Raw genomic sequence first — 19526 nt, 5'->3', positions numbered from 1 at the left:
GGTGAGCAGTGTTTGCATACTACTACAGTGTCCCGGCACCATTCGTCACGGATGTAAACACAGATTCCTCCTCCTCGTGATTTACCTCCCTTTACAATGGCCCTGTCTGCTCGATAGCATGCTAGCTGCTCCAGTTGTACAGCAGAGTCCGGAATGTTGTCATTTAACCAAGTCTCAGTGAAGACGAGCACACAGCAGTTACTTACTGTCCGGTTCGTTGATCTCAGCAGTCGTATGTGATCCATTTTGTTGTCCAGTGATCGTACATTTGCCAGGAGAATGGATGGTATGGCTGGGCGAGTTGGGCTGGCCGCTAGCCTGGCCCGGACGCCTCCGCGCTTGCCCCTCTTCTGCTTCCTCGCACACCGCTTCCGACGCTTTCTTTCCGGGGGAGGAGTAGCAGGCGAGTCCGGTGTTGTTGCAGGCCGGAGTAGTCCGAGTTCCTTTAGCGTCTCTGTTGCAAAGTCCAGAACGCTGCAAAACTTGCTTTTGCAGATGTCAATTAAAAACTGCCTGCTGTACTTGTAGTACGACGTAGTAAGACGAGACGAACACGTAGAACTTTCGGACAAACGCTTTTTAAACGAACAAAACACCATTCGGTTGGGACAGAGAGAGGTCGCTGCGTGTGTACGCGCCGCCATCTTGGAAAGAAGGAGTGTGTGCTGAGAGAATGTGAAGACCAACTGGCTGATGTGTGTGTGTGTGTGTGTGTGTGTGCAGACCAACTGGCTAAGGTCCTGACCGATGTCATCTCTCTGAGCTCCACTGTAGTGGCACTCTCCCCTTCTTCTCCTCTCCTCTCCCCTCCTTCTCCTCTCCCCTCCTCTCCCCTCCTTCTCCTCTCCCCTCCTCTCCCCTCCTTCTCCTCCCCTCCTTCTCCTCTCCTCTCCCCTCCTTCTCCTCTCCCCTTCTTCTCCTCTCCTCTCCTCTCCCCTCCTTCTCCTCTCCTCTCCTCTCCCCTCCTTCTTCTTCTAGTGGTACTCTGGGAGTGTCTGAGATGGTTCTTTCCTTTCATAAAGATGAAATAATCACTTCAAATTATATCAAAATATATACAATAAAAAAATCCTTGATCAATGAAGTTAAAGGTTGTATCAGCGATTTCAGGCCCAAAAAAGGCCCAAACATAAATGATCACATTCATCTAATCTTTCCTTTTTTATTTTTTATTTTTTATTGGGATTTTCAAAAGATTACGGTCTGCTATGACATTTGATGGAACAAAAGGTACAGAATGATGAATTAAAATAGCAACCCCTCTAGCTTTACTATTAAATAAAGAATGAAATGACTGATCCATCGTCTGCGTACTTTAGTGTGGTCAGACACATTCAGGTGAGTCTCTTGGATAAACGCAATTTGAGCCCCTAAATTATCCAGATGAGAATGAACCTTGTTGAGTTTTGTGGGCTTTCCCAAGCCTCTAACATTCCAGCTCACAAATGAAATATGCCTACTTGCTATGTTTCTAGTCAGGCTGCTAGCCGTACTCTTAGAACATGAGAGTGTAACAATGGCACAGTTAAGAGAAATACAGCACTGCAGTATATCCTAAGCCTAGACAAATAAGGAATATAAGAGACACATAGCCCCACCCCACTTGTACACCTCCCTGAACTCGGTGTAACCATCCCCATAAGAAAAGTGAACGTTAGATCGATCAGTCAGTCACTAACCAGCAAGAGGAACAAGAGGGGAAAAAGCAGACTGAGGTAAATATTCAGTATAGTAAAAAGAAAAAAAAAACACCACAAAAGACTAAATTCACTAATTTTCCTTCAAATAAGTATTGGAACTAAAAAATAAAAATGTTATTAGTTACAGTCTCAAAATGACCGAAAATTCAGCTGAGTTTAACATCCAAGCCAACGCTAACTGCTAGCTCCCTATCCATTGACAAACAAAGATAAAGTGATGTGAAACTTCGCAGGCAAACGAAATCCAAAGCAAGCTCCTTTGATAGCACGTAGTTGCTTCCTCACATCTCCGAATACAGCCCTCCTCTTTGCTTCGGCGGCGGTCAGGTCGGGAAAGATGTAGATGGGTCGGTCGTTGAAGGAGAGAGACCTCCGTTGGCGTGCCTGGCGCAGAATGAGTTCGCGGACCTGAAAGTAGTGTACTCTAATGACAAAGGGTCTCGGAGGTTGGTTAGGTTTTGGTTTGGCTTGCAAAGTTCTATAAGCCCTGTCAAGTATGGGTTTCTCACCCAATTCAAGCACATCCTGAAGCACAGTGGAGACAAATTCAGTCGCTGACAACCCTTCTAGATCCTCTGGAATGCCCACAAGTCTGATGTTATTTCTCCGGGACCTATTCTCCAGGTCTTCGCACTTATACTGTAACTCCTTGACTTGGCTTTGGAGCGACGTAACCGTGGTCTCGAGAGCAGACATAGTGTTGCTAGAAGTGGTGGCTGCTGACTCCAAATCTTTTAGACGGCTGTCTTGCTCCTCTGTTATTCTCTGTAGGCTGGTTACAGAGGAGGTCAATTCCTCTCTCACGGCAGCAATGTCAGCCTGTACTCCGCCAACGTCCAGATCTATTTTCGAGCAAATGTCAACTTTCAGTGAGTCCAGCGCTTTGGTTAGCATGCTGGCTGTTAGCCCATCATCAACACTATCAGTTGATTCCTCCGGGGAGTTAGCAGTAGCACCACGACCTCCTGTTTTTTTGGACGACGATTTAGCACGATTTAGTCGATGGCTTCATAGTTTTTATTTCAGAATCGGTCATTACAAGTCCAAGTACTTTAGATAACGAAATATATCGATGTATGAGGTTAAAAGTCAGAATAATCTGTTTATTATCGAAATGAAAAAAGTTACCTCACAGAGCTTACCAAAAGACCACCTACATTACTCAAATGCAACAGCGCCCCCCATCTAATCTTTCCTAACGATCCGCTAGCTGTCTGCCCCATAAGCAGGCCGTCAAAAAAACACGTCTCTGTAGGCAGCCTAGGCTCCGAGATCTGTACACAAAAGCAATTGCTACCAACAAGGGTTGGCAACCCACTCAAAGGCAAAATAAAGTGTTTCAACCAATAACCGACGAGATGCGCGTTCAGGAGAGTTTTAATTGCACGGGAGGGAGTAGCGAGCTTGCTCTCTGTTTTGTTTGAACATCAACAGAAGTGACGTATCCTCGCTATCGCTGATACAACCTTTAAATTTAAAGCGATGGTTCGGAGTAATTTCACCCTAGGGTCCTTTGCACCATGACCCTGAGCCAAACACCCTCCCAGAACCTTTTTTCCCTTGGTCGAACCCTGGTCGAGTAGCGCTGTCAGAAACGAATGACGTTCTGCAGTCGTGATGGAACCAACTTTTATCTCGTAAATTACCCCACTAATAATGCTCTGAATGGTACGAAACATCTACAGTACTACAACTATGACCTTTAGTCCAGTGCACCAGGAGTTTTAAGGAGTTGGTAACACTCCATAATAAGGTGCCATAATAAAGAGCAAACTAGTAATTACCTAACCCTTTGTTAATATTTGTTAATTGTTACTAACATATCTATTTGCCACAAGTTAATAGTTTTTTCATCATCAATTAAATATTTGTTGTTTGCATAAAATCTGTATGTTAATGTTTTAGCAAATCTATTAACTAATATTGTATTAATATGTGTTAATAGTCAAGTCAAGTCAAGTCAAGTTTATTTATATAGCACATTTCATACACAGAGGTCATTCAATGTGCTTTACATAAACAAAACCAAACGATAATAACAAATAAAAGCATAGAAGGGCAATATAGTCAAAGAATAGTTAAAAGGTAAAGATCATAATAAAAATGAAACATAAAACACAAGGTAAAATCATTTAAAAATAAAGAATAATTAGTAAGCAAAAACAAAGGCAAAAGTAGTAAAAAAAAATAATAAAAGACAAAGTAGAATAATTATCGAGGCAGATTCAGAATTTGTAACTCGGCACAGTTAGCAGAAAGCGTCTGAGAACAGTTTGGTCTTAAGTCTAGATTTAAAACTGGCTACAGTTGGGGCCTTTTTAATGTCATCCGAAAGTTGGTTCCACAGCTGAGCCGCATAGCAGCTAAAAGCTGCTTCACCATGTTTAGTTCTAACTGTAGGTTTTACTAGCAGGTTTTTCACCTGGGACCTGAGAGGACGAGAAGGTGTTAATAGTTAACTAAATGTCTTTTTGGCACTAATTAACAGTTATTTATTACATCATTTAAATGTTAAATGTTTATTTACAAACTATATGTTAGTAGAAAAGTTAATGACTTATTATTATTTAACGAATTGTTATTAAACTGTGCTTCTGCCTATCCCAATATGAACCACTCCCCATAGGACCCTTACAATAGATAGATAGATAGGTAGATAGATAGATACTTTATTGATCCCGAAGGGGAAATTCAAGAAAAAAACACGGAGCTACCTTGACATGCCGTCACTCTTGTTAATTAATATATTAGTAGTATATAGCTATAAGTGTGGGGCCCCTTATAATAAAGTTGGTTGAGCTTAATTAATATATTAGTAATCTATAACTATCAGTATGGGGGACCCTTATAATAAAGTTGGTTAAGCTTAATTATTAGTAGTATATAGCTATTAGTGTGGGGCCCCTTATAATAAAGTTGGTTAAGGTTAATTAATATATTAGTAATATATAACTATCAGTATGGGGGACCCTTATAATAAAGTTGGTTAAGCTTTATTAATATATTAGTAATATATAACTATTAGTCAGACAGTGAAGGGACTGAGACCAAAACTGGCTTATCACATTTATTCAAACAAAACATGCCTTCAGGCACTGGCATACATAAAACAGCATCTGCACAAGCAAAATAAAAAGAAGTAGTTGAATGGGCTATATTACATGCATGATTCCTATAGCATCACTGTCAGCCCTACTAGCAAGAGAGACGTGCGACATGGAATGTTCAGGTGCACAGAACGAGTTTATTAATATTCTGAGACTCACTAAACACTCACAGACGTAGACCATACGGAGGTAATGCATAAACATAATGCTAAACTAAATGTACTGTACATTCATTTCCTGCTAGACTGAATAGCACTTTCTATGAGCACTAAGCTAAACTACACTAAATGCATGGAAAGTTGCTAGCAGAGTTTACAGCTAGTAACGTTAACGTTAGACTCGTGTGTATAATAAGCTTTATAATAAGCTTTATTTGTATAGCACCTTTCATACACAGAATGCAGCTCAAAGTGTTTTACATTTGAAGCATGTAACACAATAATAGTCAGTCAGTCATTATCAATCACTTTTCTTCATTGCTGGGGCCGTTTATGATCCACTCAGCAACATATCAAAAATATAGAAAATGACATGTCATAAGACTGGCAGCCTTAACCCTCTTACCCCCCACAAGCACGCCATATGGCAACTGTGGCAAGGAAAAACTCCCATATTCCAGGAAGAAACCTTGAGCAGAACCTGACTTAATAGGGGGAGCCCATCTGCTTCTGGCTGGCTGCGCCCTCCAATAGCAGCAGATGTAGAATAATCTGAAAAAGTAGTCTACAGGATAAGATGAGTTAACTAAAAGCTTTCCTGTACAGGTATGTTTTCAGATCTTTTTTAAAAATATTTACTGAACTCGCCTGCTTGATGTACAGAGGCAGGGTGTTCCATAGTTTGGGGGTATAATGGATAAACGCAGCTTCTCCACTTTGCTTGTGGAGCACTTTGGGTACAATTAAAAGATTAGAATTGGATGATCTAAGTTTCCTTTGTGGTTGATAAGATATTAAAAGCTCAGAGATATATAAAGGTGCTATGCCATTCAGAGCTTTGTAAGTAGTTAACATAACCTTATTCTATAGGAAATAGGGAGCCAGTGCAGTTCAGCCAACACAGGGGTGATGTGTTCTCTCTTCTTAGTCTTAAAAGTTAAAAGTCTAGCCGCAGAGTTCTGTATGAGTGCCAGTTTCTTTAGATGTTTTTGGGAAGACCAGTGAAAAGTGCATTGCAGTAGTCTAACCTGCTAGTGATAAAGGCGTGAATTAGTTTTTCTGCATCTTGTTGAGTTAAAAAGGGCCGCACTTTGGCAATGTTTCTCAAGTGGAAATAGGCTGCCTGAGTAACTTTACTGATATGGGGCTTAAAACTTAACTCTGCATCTAAGATGACACCGAGGCTTGTTACTTTTGGTTTGACCTGGTGCGCCAAGTTCCCCAGATTACTAAGAATAATATCTCGCTTTAGTTTTGGTCCAACCAAAAGTACCTCTGTTTTGTCATCATTTAGTTTCAAAAAATGTTTGCTCATCCACTGATTAATGGAGGTTAGGCATGCAGTGAGGGAGCAAAGGCCATCTGGGTTAGTTGGCTCCACAGAAATATACAATTGGGTATCATCTGCGTAGCTGTGGAAGTTTACATTATGCTGACTTATGACATTTCCCAATGGAAGCATATATAGAGAAAATAGCAGGGGACCAAGGCAGCTCCCCTGGGCCACACCAAAAGCCAAGTCATGTTTTTCAGATACATGATCTCCTAGATTGATATAAAAATCTCTGCCAGTAATGTAGGTTTGAAACCAGTTTAGAGCATTATCAGAGAGACCCACCCACTTCGCAAGGCGGTGAATTAGGATGCTATGATCAATGGTGTCAAATGCCGCACTCAAATCCAGAAGAATAAGGATTGAGACTTTGTTTGAGTCAGTAGCCAGTCTGAGATCATTGACTATTTTTACTAGAGCCGTTTCTGTGCTGTGATTTGATCTAAAACCTGATTGGAATTTTTCAAGGATACTGTTTTCATTGAGGAAGGTATTTAACTGATTACAAACAACTTTTTCAAGTACTTTGCTCAGGAACGGTAGATTTGATATAGGCCTGTAGTTGCTTAGATTGGTATGGTCAATATTTGACTTTTTAAGTAAAGGTTTCACAACAGCGGTTTTAAAAGCAGTTGGCCTGTTTCTAATGAGGTATTTATTACCTTGAGAATAAAGGGAGCTAAGCTATCATATACTTTTTTGAGGAATCTAGTAGGGATTGGATCTAAAACACATGTTGAGGAGCCGGTTTGAGTTATAATTTTACCAAGCTCAGATTGAGTAATAGTGCTAAAGGACCTTAATTTTGGGGGGCTGTTTTTGGGTGTACTATCAAACATATTACTTGTGTTACCAATAGCCTCCCTTATAGAAATTACTTTGTTTTTGAAGAAGTCTGCAAATTCTTCGCATCTTAGAGAGGATGCCTGACTGAGTGTATCAAAAGGTGTTTGATGCAATAGCCTATCAATGGTAGAGAACAATACCCTAGAGTCACCACTGTTTTCAGCAATTACCTTAGAGAAGTGGTTCCTTCTCTCATTCCGAATAGCTCTATTATAATACAATTGCTATTTTTTCTTTTAGAATGGCACGGTGAACCTGTAACTTAGTTTTTCTCCATGTTCTCTCAGCTTTTCTACATGATCTTTTTAGATCATGGATATTTTCGTTCATCCAAGGTGTCAGTTTGCTACAGGGCCTTTTTTTAGTCTTTAAGGGTGCCACTCTGTCAAGCAGAGCGCCTAATTCACGATTGAGAGCCTCTACCATTTGATCAATGGGATGATGTAAAATATCTAAATTTATGGAGTCTATAAGAGCTATGAACTGCTGTTCTGCTCTAATGTCCAAGAGTCGCGATTTGATTGCAATTTCGGGATGAATTTTTGGAGTATGTAGTACTACATTAAAAGATACACAATAATGATCAGACATATTTATATCATTTACTGATAAGTCTGTGACTTCTATCCCTCTAGAAATGACTAGATCGAGGGTGTTGCCAAGGTTGTGGGTGGGTCCTGTAACATGCTGCTTTAGCTCTAAACTGTCCAACACATTAAGGAACTTACTGGCTTTAGCATCAGTTGTCTTATTGACATGAATATTAAAGTCGCCATTTACAATTATCCGATCATAGCTAGTGATGATGAGCGACATAAGTTCAGAAAACTGGTCGAGAAAGCCAGTCCATAGTTTAGGAGGGCGGTATAAGGTTAATAGTGTTAGGGTGCTCTGTCTCTTTTGGCCTCCAGGGGTCACTGTTGGTTTGCCATGTGCTCCAGGCCACGCCTTCCCTTGTGTTTCCCTCCATGTTTGTTTCTCACCACCTGTTGTTAATGTGTTATTGTCATGTGACCAATTAGTCTTGTATTTAAGTTCCGGTTTTCTGTTTGTTGGCCACTGAGACGTTGTCAACTCCACACGTCCCTGGTGAGCTCTTTTTGAAAACTAAACCTTTTGCGTTCATAGACTTTGCTGTTCTTATTTGTTGATCTTTGTTTTCGGAAGTGCCTCTTGTTGCCAAGCAATTTTGCTAATTTTGGATTTTCTGTTTTTTCCTTTTTTGTGAACTAATTTATGGACTCTGTTTCTGAACCTCTGCATTTGGGTCTGATCTCTACCTGGACCATAGCACAGTGGTTAGCACTCAAGTCAAGTCAAGTCAAGTCGGCTTTTATTGTCAATTTCTTTACATGCACTGGTCATACAAAGAATTGAAATTTCGTTTCTTACTTTCCCATGCAGACATAGACATGCTTTAAATACAGACATAGACATACTATGGACATAGCCATAGACAATAAACATTAAATTAAAGTGCAAGACTGAAATATAGAACATGTATGTATCAAAATAGAAATATAGGACATATATATAAAAAAAAAATAGGTAGTTGTGTTGTATATTTCTGTAGTCTTAACAGTTACATGAAGTTTAAACTTGTGCTTGTGTGACCTGTATATTTACATTGATATGCAGTATGCAGTAATTCAAGTATATCAGGCTTGATGTGAAGCAGCAACACGTTTGGCTGCGCAGTCACAGTGCAGTTCCACATGGCGGTGTTGGGGGGGGGGGGGGGGGGGGTTTGGTAGACAGGATCCTAGTTTCCTAGGTTCCTGGTTGGCTGGTGGGTGGGGGGGGCTGTCAGTGATGGGAGAGTGGGTAGAGTGTTCAGCATCCTGATTGCTTGGTGGATGAAGCTACTTGCCAGTCTGGTGGTGCGGGAGCGGAGGCTCCTGTACCGCTTTCCAGAGGGCAGGAGGCTGAACAGTTCGTGTGCAGGGTGGGTTGTGTCCTTGACAATCATTAGTGCTTTGCGGGTGAGGCGGGTGGTGTAAATGTCCTGCAGGGAGGGGAGTGGTGCTCCAATGATCCTCTTAGCTGTGTTAACAGTGCGCTGGAGGGTCTTCCTGTTCTGATCTGTGCAGCTTCCGCCCCACACTGTGATGCTGCTGGAGACGATGCTCTCGATGGTCCCTCTGTAGAATGTAGTCATGACAGGAGGCGTGGCACTTGCCTTCTTCAATTTGCGCAAGAAGTAGAGGCGCTGCTGGGCTTTCTTCGCCAGTGATGCTGTGTTGGTGGTCCAGGAGAGGTCGTCGCTGATGTGCACCCCCAGAAATTTTGTTATCCTGCCTGCCAAGCCAGCGACCCGGGTTAAATTCCCGAGTCGGTTCTAATAAATAGAAGTACAGCTGGGTCAGCCTTCAGAGTGAGGGCAATATACTCAAAGGAAGCGAATTCGCCAAAGTTGACTCTAGTGCAGCTATATTTGTTTGAGAGAATGGAGGCAATTCCACCACCTCGTTTGCCTTGTCTAATTGAGTGGAAGAAATTATAATATGGGGGAAAAGTTTCAACAAGAACAGCTTCGCTGTCTGAAGTCAGCCAGGTTTCAACAAGAAACAGAAAATCCAATTTTTTTTCACTAATAAAATCATTGATTGCAAAGGTTTTGGTAGTAAGTGCACCTATATTTAGTAAACCCATGTTAGCTGAAAATGCCTCTGGCTTTTGAGGAATATGCTGAGGTATGGAAAGAATATTTGTTAGGTTTCTAGTTTTAAATTTGTCTTTTCTTTTTACTATACGTTGGGTAGAAATCAACGAAATAGAACTATAAGCATAAGTCATGCTATTGCATGAAGCAGCTTGATCTATGGTAGTAGTATTGTATGTTACCCTGCCGAAAACATTCTCAGACCCATCCACATGTATAATGCCATTCGAATCAATACCTGGGGGGTGTGAATCTGTAATATGTTCTACAGAATGTCAATGCCTCAGTGTGGATGCTATGTTGTCAGAGAGTAGCCTGGCTCCATGTTGGTTTGGGTGGAGACCATCACGCTTAGGGAAGCGCAGTAGCGCTTGAGCCAGGTGTGGAGATCGAACAGTCTGGACCATCTCTCAGCACTGTATGAACTCCTGGTCATAATGAAAACATTAATAAACATTCTCTAAGTTGCTAGAATTGCACCCAAATCCTAACAATACATGTAAAGTAATATAATACAGGGGGTATATCGACGTTTTCAACTTAAACAACATTTTATAGTTACAAAATTAAAACAAAGTGGAGAGTGCTTTATACAGTCAACCTACCCAATGCAAAGCATACCGCTTCTGATCAGCTATGGCAACAATACAAGGACAAAACGCATCAGAGCTGCAGTATACCGTTTCTCCAAAGGGGGCTCCAAAACACCAATCTCAATAAAGCTGCTTAATTACGGCGAAAATCACATACAAACACTAAACCACATTTCTAACTCTGTTACACCCCCCTCCCCTGAATTTAACCAAATTCAAGCAGCAACCAAATGGTACTTCCAAAGGCAAAAAGTACACTACTTTCAAACACTAGACAGGGTCACCAATTACAGGACAGCCAACCACAGAGGTATCCAATAAGGATGAAGTGGAAGAAGAGGAGTGCAAACTCTCACACAACCAACCACTGGCAGTAGGGCCTTATACACCCCACAAGACCATAAAGCCATAAACCATAAATTCCATAAATTATCCACAAAGCTAATCAGAAAAGCTAGATAAATAATAATATGTCATTAACTTTTATATTAGCATATAGTTTGTAAATAAACATTTAACATTTAAATTATGTAAGAAATAACTGTTAATTAGTGCCAAAAAGACATTTAGTTAACTATTAACAAATATTAATACAATATTAGTTAATAGATTTGTTAAAACATTAACATACAGATTTTATGCAAACAACTAATATTTAATTAATGATGAAAAAACTACTAAATTGTGGCAAATAGATATTTTAGTAATAATTAACAAATATTAACAAAGGGTTAGGTAATTACTAGTTTGCTATTTATTATGGGACCTTATTATGGAGTGTTACCAAGGAGTTTATTTAAATAACACTTGCCTCTGCATCTGCTACTATACCGCTACATTGACGTTTCTTCCGTGATTTGGGAAAAGCCCGTAAAAGTCCTGGCAGGAAGCGATTAGATCAACGTTTTTTTGTATATCCAGTTTTTAATATTTTTTCCCGAAGTGTTTACAACTTAGTTAGTGTATAGAACAAATCAACACCTGGATGTCTCAAAATTTTCTTCAGCTGAACAAAGAAAATAACTATAAAATATAAGTAATTATATTTGGTAAAAATGAGGAAAGACTTAGGGTTGCCACTCTCCTTGACACAAAAGGGTTGAAGGCAAAGGATACTGTTAAAAATCTTGGTGTATTAATTGACAGTGATCTAAATTTCAACAGCCACATGAAAGCGATAACTAAATCAGCTTTTTACCACCTCAAAAATATTGTCAAACTCAGAGGGCTGATGTCAAAACATGACTTAGAAAAACTCATTCATGCATTTATCTCCAGCAGGGTTGATTACTGCAATGGACTGTTCACAGGCCTTCCTAAAAAGACTATTAAACAGCTTCAGGTGATACAAAATGCAGCAGCTAGGACTCTAACAAAAACTAAAAGAACTGACCACATTACTCCAATTCTTAAGTCCTTGCACTGGCTTCCAGTAAGTCACAGAATTGACTTTAAAGCACTATTGCTTGTTTATAAATCAGTAAATGGAGCAGGACCTAAATACTTGTCAGACATGCTTCAGCAGTACACACCTTCTCGTCCTCTCAGGTCCCAGGTGAAAAACCTGCTAGTAAAACCTACAGTTAGAACTAAACATGGTGAAGCAGCTTTTAGCTGCTATGCGGCTCAGCTGTGGAACCAACTTTCGGATGACATTAAAAAGGCCCCAACTGTAGCCAGTTTTAAATCTAGACTTAAGACCAAACTGTTCTCAGACGCTTTCTGCTAACTGTGCCGAGTTACAAATTCTGAATCTGCCTCGATAATTATTCTACTTTGTCTTTTATTATTTTTTTTTACTACTTTTGCCTTTGTTTTTGCTTACTAATTATTCTTTATTTTTAAATGATTTTACCTTGTGTTTTATGTTTTCTTTTTATTATGATCTTTACCTTTTAACTATTCTTTGACTATATTGCCCTTCTATGCTTTTATTTGTTATTATTGTTTGGTTTTGTTTATGTAAAGCACATTGAATGACCTCTGTGTATGAAATGTGCTATATAAATAAACTTGACTTGACTTGACTTGACTTGACTAGTGTTAACTAATAATTGTTGCAAACTGGACTACGAACAAAATATTAGTGCATTCCTGGATCTACATCCTTATGCATGCTTCCTGCCAGGACTTTTACGGGCTTTTCCCAAATCACGGAAGAAACGTCGACGCAGCGGTATAGTAGCAGATGCAGAGGCAAGTGTTATTTAAATAAACTCCTTAACACTCCTGGTGCACTTACAAACTTTCTAAAGCCTCGTTATTGGACTAAAGGTCATAGTTGTAGTACTGTAGATGTTTCATACCATTCAGGGCATTATTAGTGGGGTAATTTACGAGATAAAAGTTGGTTCCATCACGATTGCAGAACGTCATTCGTTTCTGACAGCGCTATTCGACCAGGGTTCGACCAAGGGAAAAAAGGTTCAGGGAGGGTGTAGTGTTAATTTCGTTAGACGAGACGAGAGGAAATATGTTCGTCAACGTCCTTTTTTTTTCATGACTAAGACGAGACGATGACGAGACGGCAGTAATGTCCAGAAACACTGACTAAGACTATCTTAAGATGCATTATTGTTGACGAAAAAAGACGAGACTAAAATGTTTTGCATGAAATAAAAACTAGATAAAATCTCTCCATTTTCGTCTACAAAATGAGAAGACAGAATATCTAGCTGTTACGTTTTCAAAATATTCCGAATGAGTTCATACGCAACAGCTTTCCTGTAGGCTAGTCTACGTGCTGTTGCTGCAACCCTGTGGCTGCAACACGAAACTACATGGAACAAGAACACTGGAGATTTCAAGCTAACTACCTAAGCTTTAAGCCACAATGCTACATACCCAGAAGTTGAAGCTTCTCTCATACATATTAACATCCCCCAGAATGTCCATTCGAAAATGTTCATGTAATGTCAACTATTTAACTAGTTGGACTGATGATGCAAAGTTTGCTAGCAAGTAAGCTAATATGGAAAGTTCGCTAGCAAGTTAGCTATGGCTAAGATGGAGAGTCTGTTTGGGGAATGTGTTGTGTTTGGGCGCATATCGCCATCTAGCGAGGCGGAGTAAAACATTAATACTTTGGCCTACGACAGTGTTTCTCAAACTTTTTCAGTTTCAGGACCACTTAACTAACCCTAGCTAAAAAAAAAAAAGATTAGACCTACTTCAACAGTAGCCTATAATTAGTCTACACAATAGGCCTACTCACTGAACCACCTTGCTTATTGTCTTTGCACTTTGCTTATTGTGTCAGAGGATTCATACTGTATGATTTAAACTGGCATATCTCACATAGACAGTGTTGCAGAACTGTTTGGATTTACATACAAGTTGGTTCAATATTGCAAACAACTCATCTATATTATATTTTACCACGTCTGCTCGCGGACCACTTGGGATAGCTTGCGGACCACCAGTGATCCCCAGACCACACTTTGAGAAACACTGGTCTACGAATATGACCGTGGTCCAGTCGAATAAAACTTGACTAACAAAAATGATATTTGAATGACTAAATATGACAAAGACTAAAAAGGACATTTCGTCCTAAGACTAAGAATAAATGAAAAATAGGTGAGAAAATTAACACTAGGTGTATGTGTTTGTGTTTGTGTGTGATTGACACTGATGTCGACTCAAACTGACTCTCGGAGTGAAGATGCCATGTCCTCTTTGTCACCCTGTCGCCATGGTAATGAGATAGCCACAAAACTCATTCTTCACGGTTGTTGATCTATCGTCATGACGACCTGACACACCTTTAACCCACCCACCCACCTGCCAGCCAATCAGAAGAGGGCCTCATCACGATCTGATCTGCCAGACAGATTAGTGGTGGTATCAAGATGGAATGAATTAAAGAGAGAGAGAGAGAGAGAGATGGAGAGAGGGAGAGAGAGAAAGGGGGGGAGGGAGGGAGAGAGAGAGAGAGAGGGAGAGAAGTAGAGGGAGGGAGAGAGAGAGCGAGAAGGAGAGGGAGGGAGAGAGGGGGAGAGGGAGAGGGAGGGAGAGAAGGAGAGGGAGAGAGAGAGGGAGAGGATGTGAGATGAAGATGAGATGAGAGGAATGTCAGATAGGAGGAGTTGTTGAGAAGGTGTGTGTGTGTGTATTTGTGTGTGTTGCTGTGTGTGTTTGTGTATCTGTGTGTGTGCATTTGTGTGTGTTTGTGTATGTCTCTTTGTGTGTGTGTGTGTTTGTGTCTGTGTCTGTGTCTGTGTGTGTGTGTGTATTTGTGTGTGTTTGTGCGTGTCTGTGTGTGTTTGTGTGTTTGTTATGAGTAAACTGATAAACTGTTCTCAGATCTAATTAGGGTCACTAAGGTCAATGGGGAACAATGTTATTATGACAGGAAGATGACACACACGCACACACACACACACACACACACATACACACAAACACACGCACACGCACACACACACTATTACTGCCTGTCACCGACCCATGGCATAAAGAGGAGACGCGCACACAAAAGCTACACACACACACACTGGACTGGGGTGGACACACACACACAACCATAATAAATGTTTTTCACAATTCCTGACACACTTTCAATGAGAGTTTGACGGTGCAATTACAAATTGCAACTGCTTAAAGGGATATCCCACTCTACAACTGCTTAAAGGGATATCCCACTCTACAACTGCTTAAAGGGATATCCCACTCTACAACTGCTTAAAGGGATATTCCACTCTACAACTGCTTAAACTCACGCCTTTTCCACCTCCCCTCCAGTTAAACAATTGATTTTTACTTTCTCCAGTTCATCCAGCCGTTCTCTGAGTCTGGCGATACCACTTTTAGCTCCAGCCTAGCATAGATCATTGACAACCACAACCAGCAGTAGCCTATAGCAAGCTTTGAGAACTACACACACACATACACACACACATACACACACACACTAACCCTAAAGCACAACCAGCAGTAGCCTATAACAAGCTTTGAGAACTACACACACACACACACACACACTAACCCTAAAGCACAACCAGCAGTAGCCTATAACAAGCTTTGAGAACTACACACACACACACACACACACTAACCCCAAAGTACAACCAGCAGTAGCCTATAGCAAGCTTTGAGAACTACACACACACACACACTATCCCTAAAGCACAACCAGCAGTAGCCTACACTGTAAAAAATGAATCCTGGTGCCACGGAAATTACACCAAAAAAAATAAGTATGACTTAATTTCTTGAAGCAGTCGCCTTAAAAAAATAACTATTATGTTTTTCCCCAAATAAATCAACTACATTTGCGAGAAAAAAAATCAGAGAAAATGCTCCCTAAAAGAATTGTGGGAAGTTGCACAATTTCTCACTGATAAATGCGCAGCCTTTTCCTCAAATATTTTAAACATCTGAAAAACATCCTTCAGTTTAGATTTTGAAAAGAATGCCTCGAAGACGGACGCCATTGAAGTTCAGCATGGAATAGTAAAAGGTAAAGTAATTTGTTCCTGCTACTTGTGAAAGCTAGCATGAAAACTACTACAAATATACAATTAAGTAATGTCACATCACAGGTATATATTTTCATACCAACGTGTTTGACCTACTAGGAAATATTGGTGAAGTAAGCTTAACAGTAGCAAGGTTGCTAGCTGTACCTAGATGGTTGGTAAACTAACCAGCAAGCTAACCTTAACTTCGGTAGGTTATATTATAACCTTATCAATTTGAAATGGCCAAGTTTATAATCATTTGTAATACTTGGGACACTCTAAACTGACATTAATATAATATTGGAGTCGACGACGTCTTAATCTTTCTGTAACGAATTTGAAAAGACGGTTGGAATTTTAATAGCCACTGAGGGAATAGCTAACATGCTAACGTAGCTGGTTAACATTAGTTAGCCAGGACTCCACTGTTCTAAGCGATCTAGTGTGGTGCCAAAGGCTTGTCTGGCACTAAGGGATCTGTTGACTGACTAATTAAAGCAGTCTGTCAACTAATTGACGTTTGATTGAACTGAACACTATTTGCTTTTAATTCGGGTTATATATATTTTGCTTGTAGCTAACGTTAGCTGAGACCACCAGGGCATTCTATTAGGCATTTGTAGCATACACGTGGTGTAAGGTAACTGTTAGTGTTGTCGATTAAGGTTAGGTACATTGTCCATTCTCAGCAATAGTATGCCACTGATATTATTTTTTTTGGGTGATTTAGCGATTATGTTAACATATTTGAACACATACACACTTCTGTCTGTCTGCGATTAAAACATTTGGTAGCCTACATGGTAAATGATTTCAGAATGAATTTTGGAAGTCCTTTGCTAGTTAGTTGATACTGCTGATAGTCAATTGTGGTTCTTGTGTTTATATAATTATGGATTTTGTTTGTTTTAACAGGGTTGGCAAAATGCTCATCAAGGTCCAGTACCGTGGACTAAAAAAGGACCTCAAACTGCAGCCTGGTTTTTCTTATGAAAGTTTCATTAAAGAAGGTGAGGTTTTATGTGAGCTTAGCTAGTGTTCATGCGCATACAGTATTTGAATTAAATAAATTTGAAATCAATGTTTGCATGCATCTGATATCAGATCACTTGGCCAGTGGGTAAGGTAAAAAAAAGATTTTGTTACCCTTTAGTTGAATTAAATTAACTAAAATTGGAAACTGAATTTCTTAAACTCTTAAAGCAACCCTTTAAAGGGACACCAGGCAACGTTTTCGTGTTAATTACTCATCTTCGTAAGTCGGTATATGGTTAAATGACTCATTACTGGGCGAATGAAGACTCTCTCGCCCGCCCCTACTGCCTGTAGGAAGAATATCCCGCTTGCAAGTTCAGTGTATCGTACCCGGCGACCGAAGCAGTTTCAGTTTCCATCCTGCATCCACAGCACAGAGGGAGGCTAACGAAACGCTAGTGATTGTTGCAAACGTGTGTATAATGGCAGAGCCGGCGAAGAAGCAGCGAAAACCCTTGACGGAAGATGCAAAGAAAAGGAAAAGAGCTTCAGACCGAGCGAGGGGGAGTTTCGTAGAGAAAAAGCATCAGGCTTGCCTGGTGTCCCTTTAAGATTCCAATTTTGTGTTTTTGCAGAATTTGTGCCAGCAGGTTCTTCTACTCTAAATTCTTCACTTTTCTGAAGTGATATGTAGAGGTCCTCTTCAAACAAGGGGCATCAATCTCCTGGTGCAGGAGAGAACACCTCTGCCATAGGGGATGCAGCAGAAAAGGCCAAATGGGTGAGCATTTAAAAGTAAAGTCTCACTAGGAGAAATCCTTGTCTGTCCTCCAAATGCGGAAGCCTGGCTTCGTGTTCCGGTAGTGTCAAATCAACGGGCACGTTCAATCTTGCAGCACTACACAGATCTGGCTGAACGTAAGGCATGTTTTTTAGATTCAGCCAGATCTGCTTGCAGATCCAGTGCTGCAAGATCGAACGCGCCCGCTCATTTGACGTTAACGGAACATGAATCTAGGCAATTTTCTTCCTTCAGATACAGGTCTTGATATAATCTCCCTGTACACTTTCAAAAGTTTATAATACTTTAGAAAAACAAATGTACCTCCGCGCTACTGCGGGTCCTAGGTTGTATGTACTCTTGAGTTACACGTTAATACATCTCCTGTGTTTTTAGAGGGTGCAGGTAAGTTTTCTCTTTACAAGTGTATCACCGTTACTGTTTCTCTTTTACCCATAGATGGTCCAGGAGGTTCTGGAGAAGAGTTCAGGGGGAGAGGAAACAATGGAGGAGTATAAGAGATTGAGCACCTTGACACACTGCACAAGACGGCATCATATCCTGGTCAGCCACATTGTTGAAATGCATGGGTATGTTTTGTATTGTAATGTGAAAAAACAAAGTAGAAGCATTATTGTGCACATATAGCCTCTCACACAACCTGCCTGCAGCGTGACAAGAAAAACCTAAATTTGGTAGTAGAATTGTTGTGTAAAAACAATTTTGAACTGATGCTTGTCCTTCTTTACACTTCTCTCATCTTCTCAAAGGAACTCTGGATCTCATTCATAGTCACCACTGGGTCCTTGGTTACCTGTCTGACCAAGGCCCCTTTGTCCGGGATTACTCAGTTTGGCTGAGCGGCCAGACACCATACTGCTTTTTTGCAGAGAGTTGGAGGATTTTGTGTAGATGTTGATGAAGATGATATGTTTGTTATATCTCTGTCAGTCATCTGAATATTTTTAAATGCCCAAGCTATTGTTATTTTTTTTTCTCAACGTCAGGTTTAATTTACACTGAATAAATGCTGTTAAATGAAATACTGATTCTCTAATTGTGTATATACACCACATTCTTTAAAATGTATGGTAATAGACTTATTTAAAACATGCATAACTGCTCAAAATAAGTGAGGCAACTATATTACACGTGATTTTATCATGCGAAATTAACCAGAAAAAATCAAGGAAATGTCCTTGATTTATTTTGAATATGCTTAATTGCATTGAGATATTTTACACATTTTCTTTTTGTATACATGAATAATTTAAGTAAATTTCCATGATTTGTTAAAGTCTATATTCTTAAAAAATATAGGGTTATATTTTTCCTTGATATTTTCACGTGTAATAAGTTGCCTCATTTTTTTCATGCATTCCTACTGTGTCATTTTTTACAGTGTATAGCAAGCTTTGAGAACTACACATACACACACACACACTAACCCTAAAGCACAACCAGCAGTAGCCTATAGCAAGCTTTGAGAACCACAGGCTAGTTCACTGCACTGATGATGTGAAATAGCCAGTGATAGGCTGCTTAGAAAGTTGACTCCGTTGTAGTTTTTAGATCAAACACACAAAATGAATTTCTTCGCAACTATCCTCTATCCTGTTATCAAAGCAGATTTATTTATGAGTAGCCTCATTTATTGTGATGTCCAAGTCCTACACACACACACACACACACACACACACACACGAGTAGTGTGTGTGTGTGTGTCATTGTCCCCATCACTTTTCAACAAAACTGGCAATTTAACTGCTGCAGAGAGGGACGGAGCTCCTAACACACACCTGTGCACACCTGGACAAGTGGGCGTGGCCAAGGGGCCCTCACAGAGTCCTTCCTGAGCCAGACCAATTCTACACCCTCCTCTCACACACACACACACACACACACACCA

At 40.2% G+C, this 19526-nt stretch overlaps 2 long non-coding RNA genes across 3 annotated transcripts; both read left to right on the top strand.

Annotated features, from left to right (window-relative positions):
• The first annotated feature begins 3311 nt into the window (after nt 1-3311).
• Nucleotides 3312-9706, top strand: LOC121699640. The gene is made up of 4 exons (XR_006026998.1): nt 3312-3410; nt 6666-6676; nt 9573-9580; nt 9695-9706. It is a non-coding gene; the product is annotated as an uncharacterized LOC121699640 (long non-coding RNA).
• A 6068-nt stretch (nt 9707-15774) lies between these two features.
• LOC121700372 lies at nt 15775-18671 on the top strand. 2 transcript variants are annotated; one of them, XR_006027208.1, is made up of 5 exons: nt 15775-15860; nt 16777-16871; nt 17472-17617; nt 18077-18207; nt 18445-18670. It is a non-coding gene; the product is annotated as an uncharacterized LOC121700372 (long non-coding RNA). The 2 variants fall into 2 exon arrangements; XR_006027207.1 differs by having other exon boundaries at nt 15776-15860; nt 18388-18671.
• Nucleotides 18672-19526: the final 855 nt, after the last annotated feature.

The sequence above is a fragment of the Alosa sapidissima genome, chromosome 24 (genome assembly GCF_018492685.1).
Source record: "Alosa sapidissima isolate fAloSap1 chromosome 24, fAloSap1.pri, whole genome shotgun sequence".
In the NCBI taxonomy this organism is placed as follows: domain Eukaryota; kingdom Metazoa; phylum Chordata; class Actinopteri; order Clupeiformes; family Clupeidae; genus Alosa; species Alosa sapidissima.
This window is presented reverse-complemented; position numbering and strand designations above follow the sequence as displayed.